Raw genomic sequence first — 14947 nt, 5'->3', positions numbered from 1 at the left:
ATACTAGAACTTCCTGCACATTCAATGAGGCAAGCACTGTTCCGGGCATTTCACATGTGTGGATTTGTTTAATTCTCACCACAATCTTTTGAGGTAGGCAGGCACTGTTGTGTGCCCCAAATACAGATGATGAAACGGAGGCACAGAGCATCGAGAAACTGGCCCAAAGCTGTGCGGCCTGCAAGTGGAGCATGCAGGAGTGGGTATCCACTTTGCCCTAATCCCTTTGTGAGAACATCCTGGGAATTGCGAGACTTGTGAAAAGTTAAAAGGATCGTGCCCTGGAGAAGCACCTGGGGCAGACAGTGCTGAAGAAATGAAAGAGTTGGTAGGAAAACCAAGCAGGTCAGACCTGTCGTGAGAATGGGAGTCATTTCAAGGAGGTGTTAACTGCACCCAGGGCTGCAAGGGGGCCAAGAAGTGAAGTAGGGAGGAGGCCATGGGTTAACCCACTGGGAGGCCTCCTTTGAGAGTCATTCCTGGAATGACGGGGAGAAAGCCGGATTGTAGGAGATTGAGGATTAAATGGGGATTGAAGAAGCAGAGAGAGTAACGCATGGTTTATTAGAGGAAGTCTGATGAATGGGCAAGTGACTGACAACTAGGATAATGGCCTGAGTGCAGGGTAGGGTTGGGGTAAGAGTTTCTTAGAAGGGGGAATCCTATAGTCCGTAGGTCTGAAGCAGAGAAAGAGGGAGAAAGAAAGAACTGATAGAGTATCTGGAAGCAGACAAGAGGGTAGGTCTTGAAAGTGGGAGACAGCTCATCCTCCGAGATGAGCAGAGACAATAAGGAGCCTGAACCAGGGCAGAAGCTGAGGGAATAAGGGAGCAGAAGGAAATGGAGGGATGAATAGGACCTGATAACTAATAGAATGCAAGGGAAGGAACACTGAGGACCGAGGTTTCTAGCTGCTAAGCCAGAGGATGAGGAGAAAGCTTGGGGAGGCAAGGGGTTTAAGTTCACTTTTAGCCTCCTTGCAGGTGAAGTGTCTGAGGAACCTGCAGGTAGAGAGTTTCTGTAGGCAGCGTGTATGAGGGGCTGGAGCACAGGAGGGAGATTTTACCTGGGACCCTGGGGAACCTGCAGCTCAGAGGCAGTGGTGGGAGTGAGGGAGGTTACCCAGTGGGGTTGTAAGAGGCAGGAAAAGAGTCTGAGGAAAGCTTCCAGGAAGACGGCCCTGAAAGGCAGAGTATGTTTGCAATGCCTAAGAAGAGTCTGTCAACAAAGAGCGTCCATTACAGTGACTGGTTTCATTTGATAACTATATTAATAATGTATTAAATGCTTTTATGAGCACTCAGAGATGAGTATAAACAGGGACATCTCTATGTTTGCAGGTTCATTGCTTGGTCCCTGAAATGCCAAGGGAGGAACTGCAGAAGGATCTTGCAAGTAAGCAGAGAAGTGGCAGATGACAAAATGTAGATGATTAGCAAGGAGGATAAATCCTGACCTCTCAGTCACAATTTCAGGACAAGAGTCAGCATGGGTCAGTTCCTCTAGATTAAAAATCTTTAACCTGAGGTTGAGGGGACCACCTCCTGGGGTTTCAAGGGTCTCCCAGAATCGAATGTACCACCAAGTGAAGGAGCTTAGGGAGCTCCTTCCCCCGGAAGGTCTGGGAGCCCATTCTTAGAGCTCCACTCAACAGGCTAACCTAATGTGGGGCCTCCCCAAGGAGGGTGTGGTTCTAAGGTTTTTCCCCCTCCCAGGTTCCCAATTTGCAGAAGAAACTTACCCTTGACATGCAAATGATGGAAACACATTGGTGTCTGGGGCTCTTTGGTTTGTGGTTTTTACCATCAGATGTCTCTGTGGCTGAGCATGTTGATTTGCTCATCAAAGCTAGAGGACTGCAAGTCCTCAGAAAAAACGAGAGAGGGATCTGGGCCTATGGGCAAGTGGGTCTCTAAGGCAGGCTTGTCCAGGAGGAAGGCGCAGACCTTCTGCAAGAGGTCTGGGGGCAGAGCTGGAACTGCAATTTGGCCTTGCCCTCCTCAAATCCCCTAGCGCCTAGGTAGCTCCTCTTCCAAGCAGAGTGCTTGGTGATCACCACCTGCTCCACCTACCCACCCCCAGAGTGGAGCTGGAAACCAAACTACATAGAAAAAGACTAGCTAAAATTGATTTTTTCATTTATTGAACAAGTTTTTCGGTGGAAAATGTTCTCAGGTCGCAGAAGCCCCAGAAATGGCCAGGGATGTCGGGGAGGAGATGGGGAGATGGCAGGTCGAATCTAACCGTGTGAATGGGTAATAGCTTCGATTTCCTGACCTACTCCCCACCGTCTCCTCTGACCTCGCATTTTATTTTGTTTCCTTCCCGACTCCTAATTCCCAGGAGGCCGCCCCTCCCCCACACCTCAGCCATCCCAGACCTTGCTCTTCTCTTCTCCTCGGAGCCGAGGTCTCGAGTCTCCCCGCCCCAACCTCTCAGGGGTGCGCCTTCCCTGCGCCGCTCCCCAAGCCTGGAAGGGCAGAACCCCGGCACCCTGCTCCGCCCGGGAGACTGAGGCTTCTCTCTCACGCCCTCCTGCCCGCCAGCTGGGGAGTCACTGCGGCTGGTGCCTGGAGGAGGGGTGGGGAAACGGCGGGGATTTTCCTGATCGTCACCCGGCGCCCCCTATCCCCCGCCACCGTGTTGCTTTCTGCACCTACTCCGGCGGTCCTCCTCTCTCGCAAGGGGTCGGGCACCCGGAGAGGGTCGGGGGGCGCCGCCGCCTGGCCCCCGCCCCGCCCGCAGCCCGCAGCCCGCTCCTCCCCGCGCGGCCCCACTTGTAGCCCCGCCGGCAGGCGCGCAGGGACAGCTGCATTTCTCGCCGCCCGCCGCTAGGAAGCTGGCCTCGCCTCGCTTTCTCCGCCTCCCGCTCCCCAGCCGCGCCGCCGCGCCGGGCCCGCCGCCGCCGCCGCCGCCGCCGCGGAACTGCCGCCCCTCCCCCCGTCCGCCGGCCCCACCGGCCCGCGGGGCGCGGACGCGCGTGGCGGCTGCTCGGTAAGATCCCCCCCGCCGCCGCCGGCCGCCCCGCGCGCCTTCCGGACCCCGGCCCCGCGGCCCCACCTTCCCGGGCACCGACCGCCGAGGCGCCGCCGGGAGGGCCGGGCCGGCGCGAGTTTGATTCCCGGTGCTGCCGCTGCGGCTTCCCGGGAGCCCGCGCCGCCCGGCCGCGTGCGGCAGGTCCCGGCCTCGCTTTCCTCCCGACCCCCCACCTCTTCCCCCGCCGGGGGCTCTCGGGGCGTGCGGGCGTTTGGGGGCAGGGAGCGGCGCGCAGGATTAGGGGGTGGGCTCCGGCGGGCGGCCCCAGGCAAGGCAGCGAGGCCTCCCCGAGCCAGTGCCGCCCGGATCCTCCTCCCCGGCCGCTCCCCCTTTTGTGTGGGCGCCCCTCTCGGCTTTGCCCCGGCCTTGGGGGCGCTGTCTGGTTGGCGACAGCTGGTGGGGACGCCTGCTGGGGGCAGAGCTCGTTTTAGGAAGAGGAGAGGTTCGCTTCCTGCCCATGCCGATGTCCCAGGTCGCCTCAGCCTGTTCTGGTCCCACCCTGTCCCCTGGGAGCTGCATCTCCGGGCGTCTTGGCTAGGGAAAGTTCAGAACGTACTGTCCCCGCCCCTGCTCCCCCGCCCCTCCGGCTCTCTGTGCTGGGGGCTCTAAGCTCTGGGGAGTTGGTGTTTGCGTTAATTCATTCTTTCCCCTTCATTTTCTCTTTGCATTGTTGCCTTACACCTACTCCTGGCTTGCCCATTTCTTTTCCCCTTAAAAGAAGTTTTAGCTCCAAGAAATTTATACAGAAATTAAATTCCTAGAGAGGAATTCATTTTAGGGAGGGAAGTTTTAGATTTTTCTTCTTTCTTCTCTCTTTTTTTTTTTCTTTTGGTAAAAGTGGAGAGTGAAGCAGAATGACTGGGAGTTTAGAAATAAGGTGTCCTAGAGGTGATACAGGATACAAGACCATCTCACTCCCCACCTGACCCTCAGACAGGAACATCACACAGGATGCTGTGTGAAGGGGTAGGGGACACAAGCCTTCCTGTTGGTTATTCTGCTGCACCCTGAGCCACCTGGCCCAGGAGAAAGGACTCAGGGAGATTTTCTGGGCCTTTTATCCCTCTCCTTTGCCAGGCATGCTCGCCTTTACAGCCTGGGCAGAGTTATCCAGGTGTGCCTGAAGGAGGTAAGGGACATCAGGAATCCTCTTGTGCAGAAACTCATCTCACTATGAAATTTGGCCCCTGTGGGATTAAGTGTGAAATTGGGCCCTCTCTGCTGTTGGGGGTCGATGCCCTTGGCACCTCAATTTGAATGGAAGGTGGCATCTCTGAGATGGAGAGAAAAACCTGGTGCAGGTCACCAGGAAGCTGGAGGGTGTGGACAGGAGGGTTGCCTTTGAAACCCCCTGTCCACTTTCTGATGCTGGAAAGAGCAAGAGACAAGGGAATAGGGGTGGTGCCTCAGGCCTGGGCACATCCATGAATAGGAGAGAGATCTTGGACAGCTAGGATGGCCTAGGACTGATAAGATGACTAGGGGGGAACTTGAGGGCCAAAGGCTAGGGATGGGCTACTCTGAGAATCAGATGAAAATTCTAACTCCTTTCCCCCTCAGAAACATGCACGTGTGCAGGAACACATTATGTACACAATATCATACCTCTTGGAACTGAGACCCCTATAAAGAGCCCTAATCTAGAGTCTGTGGTCCAGCCTAGGCTGTTCGGAACAGTTTTCTCCTTTGTGGCAGGTCAGCGAATGGTCCCAGGGTGCAAAGAGCAGATCTCTCAAGAGGTCTTTTCTCATGACCTTCTGATGCCACTTTGGGCTTGTGGTCATGGAGACCTGTAAACTCTGGACCAGATCCCAGTTGCCTATAGTGAACCAGGATGGGGCAGATGGAGGACCTTTTTCTAAGTGCTGATTTTACTGTCCCTGTGTGGGATGGCTCTGGCACTGGGCCTGGGCCTCAGGGCTATTGACTTAAAGGTAAATACAGGGATTAGGGTAAGGGATGGGTATTCTGGTGTTTCAGCTGAGAATAGGAGCCAGGTGCTTTAAGAGCCCAGCTCATTCTTTAGATAAAGGGGTTGAGATGGGAGCGGGTGCTTTGGTGAAGTTTAAGTGTGAAAGATGCTCTTCCTCTTGAGGTCTTGGGACAGAGTTGTCTAAGGCCAGGGTCTAGGTATTGTAGGTTCCTTAGATCCCTCTGGACTTTAAAAGGCAAGTGGGGGCCAGAGGGGATGGCTGTCACTATCCCCAGAGTATCCCTGAAGAGGCCTGGTCTACCTTTTCTTTCTTAGTCAAAGCTCACTGGGCCCTGGCTGCTGCTCAGATGTTTGTGGCATCTATACTTCCTGGGGATCTGGATGAGCCTTTGGTAGAGTCTGCCTCTGCCATCTGCAACTTCTTTGCCTTGGTATTGAGAAGCCTTTCTTCTTAGGCTCAAGTGGCCCCAGACTATGGTAGCTCATGGGATTTTTCTTTGTTTAACTAGCGAGCATAGTGTTTGTCATATAGTACCATTCGCACTTGTTTCTTCCTGCAGAACTTCCTAAATTTACTCTGCCTGATGCATTATTCCCATCCTGACAATGAGCAATTTAGGCAGGAGTATTCTAGAGCCTTGGGGGCAGGAAGCTGAGAGTCAGATAGGGATCACTTCTGACTATACAAGGTGGCCTGGAGGAGGTGATGCCTGCATTCTGTTGATTTCTTACACTTATGGGAAGTAAGAACCGTAAAGGGCCTTGGAGATGCAGTGGTCCAGCAGTCCCTGCCTTGGAACTTGGAAGTTGTCTTGGGGTAAAGGGTCCTGTGGCAGTGACTAAGGATTCACATTCCTCAGTGGCCAGGACCTGTCTGCTGCTGCCATGGCAGCCACACATTGATGAGTTTAGGTTGCTGGTTGTGTTGGCTCACTCAGTGCTTCTCTGATCCCCCTCTGCTTCCAGACTCCCAGTAAGTACCTCTGATGTGTCACAGCAGTATATGGACTCCTCATAATGCAGCCATTGCTCTTATCTTTAAAACAGGCCATGATGATAAATATGATAATAATTTCTGTAAACATAAACTCTCTTTTCATAAAATGTCACCATTTCATTTCTGTTATGGTGGCACCAAGTGTCTTTGAGGAATGGGATAAAAAAGTTCCAGTTCCACTGGTCTGACCTTCACCCCCAGGAGGCAATCTGGCCACTTTGTGCCTGTTTCCACATAGCTTAGTAGTTTGGAGTATAGAGTCTTTAGTTCTATATTCCCAGTTAGAATCCCAGCTCTTACCCTATGACTTTGAAAGTACCTCAGTTTCTTGGCTCTAGAAAGAATTCAAGTAGATCTAATAGGTGTGCCAAAGAGTAAACATTCCTTAGACGCCATATTATTATTTCTGCATATGGATGCTAATGTTCTGAGGCTCCTTATTGTTAAGGAAAATCTTTGGTAAAATCCATAGTGGCTAAGGCTGGCTTTTGGAGGGGTGAGACAGGGTGGGGTGAGACTCTTAAATCATGAGCAGAGGAGATCGCACAGTGAGGAGCTGGGGAGCCCGAAATATCAAGAGTGATGATAGAGGAGCATAGTTAGGGGCAGAATTACTCAATATTTGAAGCACTGCTGTGGAACCAACTCTTCTTCCTTTTCTTTGGAGAGTTCGCCCTATAAGTTTGTGGAGGTGGGGTGCGGGGAAGAGTGTAACTGGTGAGGAGGGTGAGTGACATATCAATCTTGACACTGGTCCTTGAGGAACAGGGCCCAGGGGACATGGAAGAGGGGAGTCTACTAGGAGGGGCAAAATGTAGACACTGGGTGGAAGCTGCAGGGGGTAAGTAGGGGGGGTTCTGTGAAGTAATACGCTTAGGAGATAATAAATCCAACACTCAGCACTTGCTGTGGGTCAGACCTTGTTCCAAGTGCTTCTCATGGACCGGCTCCTTTAATTCTCACAAGACCATCTGAGATATTATCTCTAGTTTTCGGTGAAGAAATAGAGACATAAAGAGGTTAAATAACTTGCCTAAGATCACATGGCTACAAAGTGGCAGAGCCAGAATTTGAACTTAAGAAGCCTGGCTACAGACCTTACATCCTTAGATTCTCAGAGACCTTTACTGAGCTAGGGGCGGGGGAGATGGCGGTGGAGAGAGGTGGAAAGCTGGGGTTGGAGGGACTGGGGGCATTTCGGTGCTTTGCTTGGAGGGCTGCCAACCCAGTGTTAAAGCATCGCTGGAGCATGCCTGGAGGGTTCAGGCTAGCACAGTCTGCTGACAACCCCTGGCCAAGTGCCAAACACCTTACTGGAGCCGTCCCCAAGAACAAAGGTCACTAAGACATGGCCCCTGCTTGCAAGATGCCTACAGTCTAGTAGAAACAAACACGTTAGCCTAGAACTCCAAACACCATGGCAAGTGCTGTGATGAGGCAAAGCACTGAGAAAAGGGATGCTTTGCCATCCAGAAGAGGAGCTGGGGTGGGGAAGGCTTCTTGGAAAAGGGGGCACTTGAGCTGAATGAGGGTCAAGGTGGCTGCTGTCTCCGGGACTTTTGATCTGGCTATGTGACCTCGCTCTCCTACTCTGTGAACTCGGAGTGCAATGGAGGGTCATAGTTTCAGGGTAAGGCAGGAACTGGGAAGTGTGGATGGCTTCCTTGATGCCTTTGTGGTTTTTAATAGTTACCTCCTGTAATGCCTGCAATGAACAGGCCAAAGAAGAAATAAAAGTTTTGTGAGAGTACTGCTCAGAACACAGTGATTCACTCTTGTGAATCTGCGTATTTAGAAGCAGAAACAGAGGCAAATTAACGTAAGCTGTGGAGGAAGGACTCAAGGCACAGGGACAATATTCCAGATAGGATGTGAGAACAAGTGACTCATAGGAGCAGAGTGGAATGGCTTCCCCTGAAGGTCTTTAGAAATGGGAACCAGTTCCATTTAGCTTTGTGGTTTAAAAGGTTTCTTCTGGAGACAAGAAGATGAAATAGAGGCCCCAAGAGGTTTGTGTCAACACAGTAATAGGAAGGTCAAAGGAGCTGGAATTTTTGAGCTAGAGGGTTATTCATATCTGGTCTAACCCCTCATTGTACCCTTGAAGTGACTGAAGAATGCCCAGTAACGTTGAGCGACTCACCCTTAATTAGTGAGCCAAGACACAAATCGCATCTGCTAAACAGCCGTGTGTTGCCCTGCGTTGATCCCGGCCAGAGCGATGCTTCCTGGGAGTGCTCACAGCCCTACAGGGTGGTGTCCAAGCTTTGTGAAGAGGGTTGCAGGAAACCTGCAAGTATTGACCTGTTGTCTGGCTGTTGGAACTAGAGAAAGCATCAGCTCCTACTCGGAAGATATTCCTGAGAATGGGATGCCCAGCAGGTCATCTTATTCACCCTGCTTGACCAGCACCTAGAAGGTGCCTATACAGAGCCCTCAGTAAACTTTGTAGGGTGAAGAGTAAATAGCAGATAATCCAGAAGCTTTTACTCTTACCATCCACTTGTTGGGCCAATGCATTTACCCTTCCAATTCTGTTTTGCTTAAGCCAGCAGTAGAATCATTACATGATGGCCCCAGCAACAGAGAAAGATTCCCAAAAGTGTGCTGGGGGCAAGGGTAATTAACAACAACAACAACAACAACAATAGCTGGTTATGCCTCACCCACATCCAGTCAGGGGAGGAAAACTGTTTAGGATCTTTCTTAAAACAGTTTAGGATCTTTCTTAAAATTTATAATTTTTTTGAAAGATCATCGAGAGCTGATGATATGTTCATTTATCTTGACTTGCTTTTTTTGCTTGTTTTAGTCTTGATGTTGTTGTTTCTTGCACAAAAATAAAGGCTGCATTTTTCAAATTTAGGAAAAGCATGTGATATAGCAATCTAGGGTGCATTCAGCAAGATGGCTACAGAGATCTCCGAAGAGAACAAGGCTTGCTCTCAGAAGAGAATCTGATTAAGAATGAGCTAAATATGAACTGATGCCGGACAATGAGTTTAAATTACCGGGTGGTGAATTATAGCTCCTGGGGTGAATTTAGATCGACTTGTGCAAATTGAAGAGAAGCAGCCGCAGAAAACACTATGGCAAGAACTCTTGCTTCCTCCTCTAACCCTGTCATCTCCTATTCATTAAGGAATCATTAGGTTCTAGAGGGGCACCTGAAGAGGCCTGGTTTTATTTTTTGGCCACCAGCGAGCTGGATTTGGAGCTCTTTTGAGGAGAAGATTCTCTGTGGTCACATAGGGTGATCGGGAGTAGGAAATGATTTCACTTCATTCAGGCCTGAGATTAGTTTCAGTTTCAGGCAGTACCAGGAGCTGAGAGAGATGGAGCTCGGGAGAGCAAGAGGAGGGTGAGCTAGGAGAGAGTTTCACCATTGGCTGTGCCTGCTAGTGGCAAGGTGGTGGGCAGTGAACTCCTGTGCTGAGAGAGAGGAACAAGATGAATCAGAGATGGAGTCCAGGAAGGCAGCCATTGAGTGTCTGTGTGTCTGGAGACTGGGCTAGGTGGTGAGGGAGGCAGCTTATGATGTCAGCATGTGTGCATAGGACAAAGCCCCGTACAAGTATAGGACTACTGAGCCACGGGCTAGGAGGGTATAAGGAACCTGTAAAGCACAGATTATTTGATGAGGTGGGTTTTCCGTGAGCAGGTGTAGACCTGAGAGGAAAGCAAAGTGTAAATATGCCACAAAGCCTACATATATCTTGTACTGGCATCCTTAACACTAGTCCTTACTATGCAGCATTTTCTTATATTTGACTTTCCTGGGGGGAAAAAAAAGATCCGGTTAAGATTTGAGAGATGATAGTTGAAAACTTGCAAACTTTTGCAAGTTGGTACATCCTTTAAGAACCTCAAGCTGTCATTTTTCCTGAGGTGGTTTGGGGCTAGTCTGGTTGTTTCACAGGGCATCATTATCCTAGAAAATCATCAGTTTTCCTCCCCTGACTGGATGTGGGTGAGGCATAACCAGATGTTTCATTCCACCTTCACAGTGTAGAGCATCATTGCATTTTATTTCTCACATCTATAAATTCGTTTTATTTCTAAAAGTGAAAAATTATTGAATTTTAAAGCTGGAAAGGATTTTGAAGATCATGCAGACGGCTCCTAGAGGAATATATGGTCCTGGGTCATAAAGCACCTTGAAAAGACCTACGGTTTGTGGTTAAGAACACCAAGTCAGACCGTTCTTGTTTGAATCCAGCCTCTGCTAGTTGCTACTGTGTTCTTACGGCAAGTTACTCAATCTCTCCAAGTTTCCTGAGCCATGCAACGGGAGTTATAATAGTCTCTAATGGTTGCTAGTGAGGATCAAATACTTATTAAGCCCATGGCACAATGTTTGGCATATTATAAAGCCTAAGTGAATGTTAGCTGCTCTCGCTGTGGTTGCTATCATCATCATCATCATCATCATCATTTCATGAAATCATGTGGCTAGTTAGTGGTAGAGCCAAGGCTGCAATGCTAAACTCTTTATTCCTAGTTCTCTCCAGCATGGCCATAAGGTGATTTCATCACAGTCTTTAAATAATGTGAAGAGCATTTATGAAAGTGCTTGTATAGAACTCTTTTAATGAATGTTCATAATACAGCTAGAAGAAATGGGCTTAATGCATTTATTAGATATAATTAGACTTTGGTCATGAAGTCATATGTTTGCCAAATAATTCGTTTCCATAGATATCATTTACTAGTGTTTAGAGGATTCCTAAATGCCAGATTGGTTACCTCTGCTGGAAAGGTTGGGGTGTTTTTAGATATTTTTGTTGAGAAGTTCTCAGACTGGGAACATCCACTTCAATGAGTTGTGGCACACAGGCTTTGGGGGTTAATGGAAATATTTCTGTAGCCTGGCTGCTATATATCAAGGACGACAGTGCATATTTAAAAAAAAAATATGGGCTTGGCCAAAGTTCACATATCTCAGGCCATGCCTGCACAATGCGCTCCCACATGATTTGCACTGACCCTTTTTGCAAATTGTTGACAGCCTAGGAGCCTCCCAAGGGAGCCCTTTTAGCCTGTAACATTGTTGAGGCCAGTGTGATCCTCAGCCCTGTGGGGTCTTTTGACACTTTAGATGGGGTGATACCCTCTCCTTTAAGTCCGCTTTGGCATATTTTCTTGGAATATGGAAACAAATAGAATTAATTTTGTTTGGCGAATCTTGCAGCACTTCCTAGAGATACTGCCACTCTCTGGGGTTACAGGATTGAAATGCGTTTTTGATGGTGATCCATGGGACTTCTTAAATTTCCATGCCTGAGGGAGGAAGTGTTTTGAAGTGTGAAATTTGTGAGTGTGCAACTTGGAGTTTAAGACCAGAGATCTAGTCTCAGCTCAGCCACATATGGACTGTGTCATCCTGAGCAGACCGTTTAACTTCTTAATTTTTTTTTTGAGGTTAATCTATTATTATCTCCACAATAAGAAGTGGCTACTGAACAAACCTGTTAAATAAAGCTGGTAATAGTCAACCCTACACACAGGATTGTTGTGATGGTCTCATAATATTACGTGCTTACTGCATGCTAGGAATCTTTCTCAGCATTTTAAGATTATTAATTTATTTACTCAATCCTATATGAATACAGTATTATCACTGCTTTACATATGAGGAGACTGAGATGCAGAGGGTTAAGTCGGCTTGCCCAAGGCCACACAGCTAGTGAATTGAGGAGCTGGGATCAGAACTCGGCCAGGCTGCTGAGGTGTTTAGAGGAGGGCTTTATAACATTGCAGTTGTACTTCTTATTTTGTGACTGTTCCTCTTCTTACTTGATGAGCTGAGGGAGGGATAAGCTGAGCCTGGAGGTAGATTAAGTGTACAGATCACAGTGTTGGAAAGAATGAGGAGATGGAGCATATGAGAGCTTTTTTTGGAGTTAGAGGGAAACAGCTGTTTCTAAGTTTGGGACAGAGCTGAAGAGAGCCGGCAGGGACAGAGAAGGGCATTTTCTGGGTGGATTTTTACTACCTGCTGTGAAGGATTGCGCAGTCTGCAGATTTAAGAGCCATGTGTCTTTTTGTGTCTTTTCCTCTCCTATCCCATTTTATTCGGAAGCCTGTCTTTCAATCCCAACTCAGCCCTCAGCTGTGATAGCTTTAGAAACTTCGAAAACTGCCAAGCGTAGTGAATTCTTGAGACATGAAAGGTGAAGGATGAGCTTTTTAGTGGAATTTCTGTTATTGAATTTCTATGAAGTACACATGGGGATGAACCATGGAGAGGCTTGCGTTCAACAGAGAGGATTGGGAACTTGGGTGACTTCTCTTTTTCTCATGAGTCGACTTAATAAGAGAATGAATCATCCTATTAGCTTTTATCCTGGAAAAGAAAAAAGAGAGAGCGAGTGAGAGAGATGGCATTTGACTGAAACTAGAAGCCTTCTGTGGCGGCTCCCAGGGCACAGGCCAGGCCAGGCAGACTCACAGGGTCTTGGTGGTTCAAGCCAAGGTGCAGTCCCTCAGGGGGCTTTGAGAAGGGCTATTAGCTTCCTGTCACTGCCACCCTCAGCCCTCTCCACCCCTGTGAGCCTTGGGGCATGAATAGACCTTAAGGGGAAATGCATAGGGAATGTAAGTGTCATTTTCTGATAACAAACCACTGGTGAAATTCGCACATGAGCAGTGATAATTTTGAAGATATTAACATAAAAAATTTACTGCATTATACTAGACAATTCAAAAATAGCTTTTGACCTTCAAGAATGTAAATGGCTACTCATACTCGTCCCAGTGAAGGTGGCAGGGGCCCTCCCTGTGCTAATGCTTGATCCCTAGACATCTTTGGGGACCTCTGGTTCTCTTCTAGTACTCCAGATAGGAGCCTTCCAGGAGTGAGCACTTCCTGCCTGCCCAGCCCCACCAATCCGTTGCCCTGTTCTCGGGAGGCTGGGGACACATCCTTTACTGAGCCACTCTGTGACCTTTCTGTGGACCATAATTTGGATTCTGAGCTGAGGCTGAGGTCCCTAGAGGAATGTGAAATCTCCCTCAGGAGAGCAGAGTTGCAAGAAAACTCCCTCCAGCCAGCCCCTTGGAAGCCCAGTTTAGGCACATCAGTAAGGTGGTTGTGTTTTCAGACTCTAGCTGGCTTATAGCACTTTCTTTTCTCGACAGTGCCCCTCTGTCCCCATTTTGCCTCATTTTCCTTCCTGCTCCCAGCCATCATCAGCAGCTAATAGCTCCCATGTATAAGAGGACTTTCTCTGTGTCAAGCATTTCACTTAATTTAGTTGAGTCCCTTTACCAACCCTGTGAGCCCGGGATTATTGTCTTTTGCAATGTGGGAACTAAGACTGAGGGCTAAGGGGTAAAGTACAGTAAGTCCTCACTTAACGTCGTCCATAGGTTCTTGGAATTGTGGCAAAACAATGTAAAACAAAACCAATTTTACCATAGGCTAATTGATATAAACAAGAATTAAGTTCCTACAGTATCTCATTGACGAAAGGACATTGAACAAGGTGTCAGTGTTATCAAGGACCACCTGTAACTAGTTCAAGTAACAGCCACTTACTGGGTGGGACTTTTTTTCATTTGTTTGTTTTAACTTTTTATTGTGAAAAATTTTCAAATATACACAAAAGTAGAGGGACTAGATAGTAAATTCCCATGTACCCATCACCAAACTTCACTCCTAATGGAGAAGCCCCAGCTCCGGTGGTTCTATGGCTGCAGCATACAGCAGATCCTTGTGTATATTAGAAGAAGGGACCCTTCCTCCTGGGTACACAGCTTGGTAAGGAGAGCATGGGCTGGATTCCAGCCCCATTCACTCCTTTGGATGGATACCTTGTGCAATGAACAGGCAACACAACTGTATATAGTGACTCTGCCTGCCTAACTTCTCATTTAGCTTTTGGCATAAAGTAGAGAGTAGCCAGACACCAGTTCCTGACTGATGATTTCTCTTGTTGGCCCTTAACTACATGGGGTCAATGGAGAAAAGTGCAGTCATTGGGGACTTTTGAGGCTAAAATAAGTTAAGCAGGGGGGGTGATTCCCAGAGGAAATACTTCTGCAGAGGAGGTAAGGGCAGCTGAGCTGCGTCTTTTGCTACTTCTGTTTTCTCCCAGCCACCTGCTTTCTTGATGACTCCTCCTTGATGCCTTCTTTCCTCTGTTCTGTGCCCAGGGTAAGGGAAACACTTGTGTGTGGCCGCGAGGCTGGTAGGCGGGGAGCTGGCGGAGGCCAGGGCACGAAAGCCTGGTATGAATTCACTCTTGGCTGCCACCCTCCTGGAGTCTCTGGGACAAGCTGTTTTTGCTTCCTGACAGCTAACCTTTTCTTGGGGCTCAATTTAGCCAATGGCTAGGTAGGAGGTCCTGCTTTCACATCTGTAGGACTATTCCTTTTAGTCCCGAAGTGGGGACTGGGGGTCACCTGATAGGGAGCTTCCTAGGAAGGATTGGATCTTTCTTACTGCTGCGCTCTTGGCTATACCCATTACAGCATCTGGTGTTGGTGCTCTAGAAATATTTGTTAAATAAATATTAAATAAATAAATGTAGCATCCTGCAGACCAGAGCAATGTGTTGAAGGGTCCAGGTTGAATAATTGGTATGCTTCAGTCAGAAAGGACTATGCTATGCTGTGTTAATAATTAAATCCTGACTTCCCAGTCGCTTGACACAGTCTAGGTTTAATTTTGCTCATGGAAAATCTGATGTGGGTTAGGCTGTTCTCCTGCATCTGTAGCCACACCATCTAGAATATGGGGCCTTCAAGGTTACCACAAGAAGGGGTGAGAGAGATGGAGGCGGCCCCTGGCGTTTAACTGGTTGTCAAGGAACTGACACCTGTTACTTCTATTTGCATTTTATTGGCCAGAACTAGTCAGTGGCTCCAAGCTAACTGCAAGGGAGGGTAGGAAATGCAGAGGTGCAAAGCGTTGTCTTCAGGGTTTCAAAGGAGAGAATTTTGTATTTTTTGTCCTTGGCTTTAATCTATTGGAATGC

At 48.5% G+C, this 14947-nt stretch overlaps 1 protein-coding gene across 5 annotated transcripts in view; it reads left to right on the top strand.

The window, feature by feature from the left end:
• Positions 1 to 2903: 2903 nt before the first annotated feature.
• CUEDC1 (CUE domain containing 1) overlaps positions 2904 to 14947 on the top strand; it is a 74710-nt gene continuing 62666 nt past the window's right edge. For 3 of the 5 annotated variants that reach the window (XR_005657982.1, XR_005657981.1, XM_039885730.1), the window contains exon 1: positions 2905 to 2994. The gene's annotated coding sequence lies outside the window, so the exon portion shown is untranslated. Of the gene's footprint in view, positions 2995 to 14947 lie in introns of all 5 variants that reach the window. The other 2 variants (XM_039885731.1, XM_039885732.1) reach the window with 2 other exon arrangements.

This window comes from Pteropus medius, unplaced genomic scaffold, assembly GCF_902729225.1.
Source record: "Pteropus medius unplaced genomic scaffold, Ma_sr-lr_union100, whole genome shotgun sequence".
Classification (NCBI taxonomy): domain Eukaryota; kingdom Metazoa; phylum Chordata; class Mammalia; order Chiroptera; family Pteropodidae; genus Pteropus; species Pteropus medius.
Note: the sequence above shows the minus strand (reverse complement) of the source record. Positions and strands in the feature narration are given on the sequence as shown.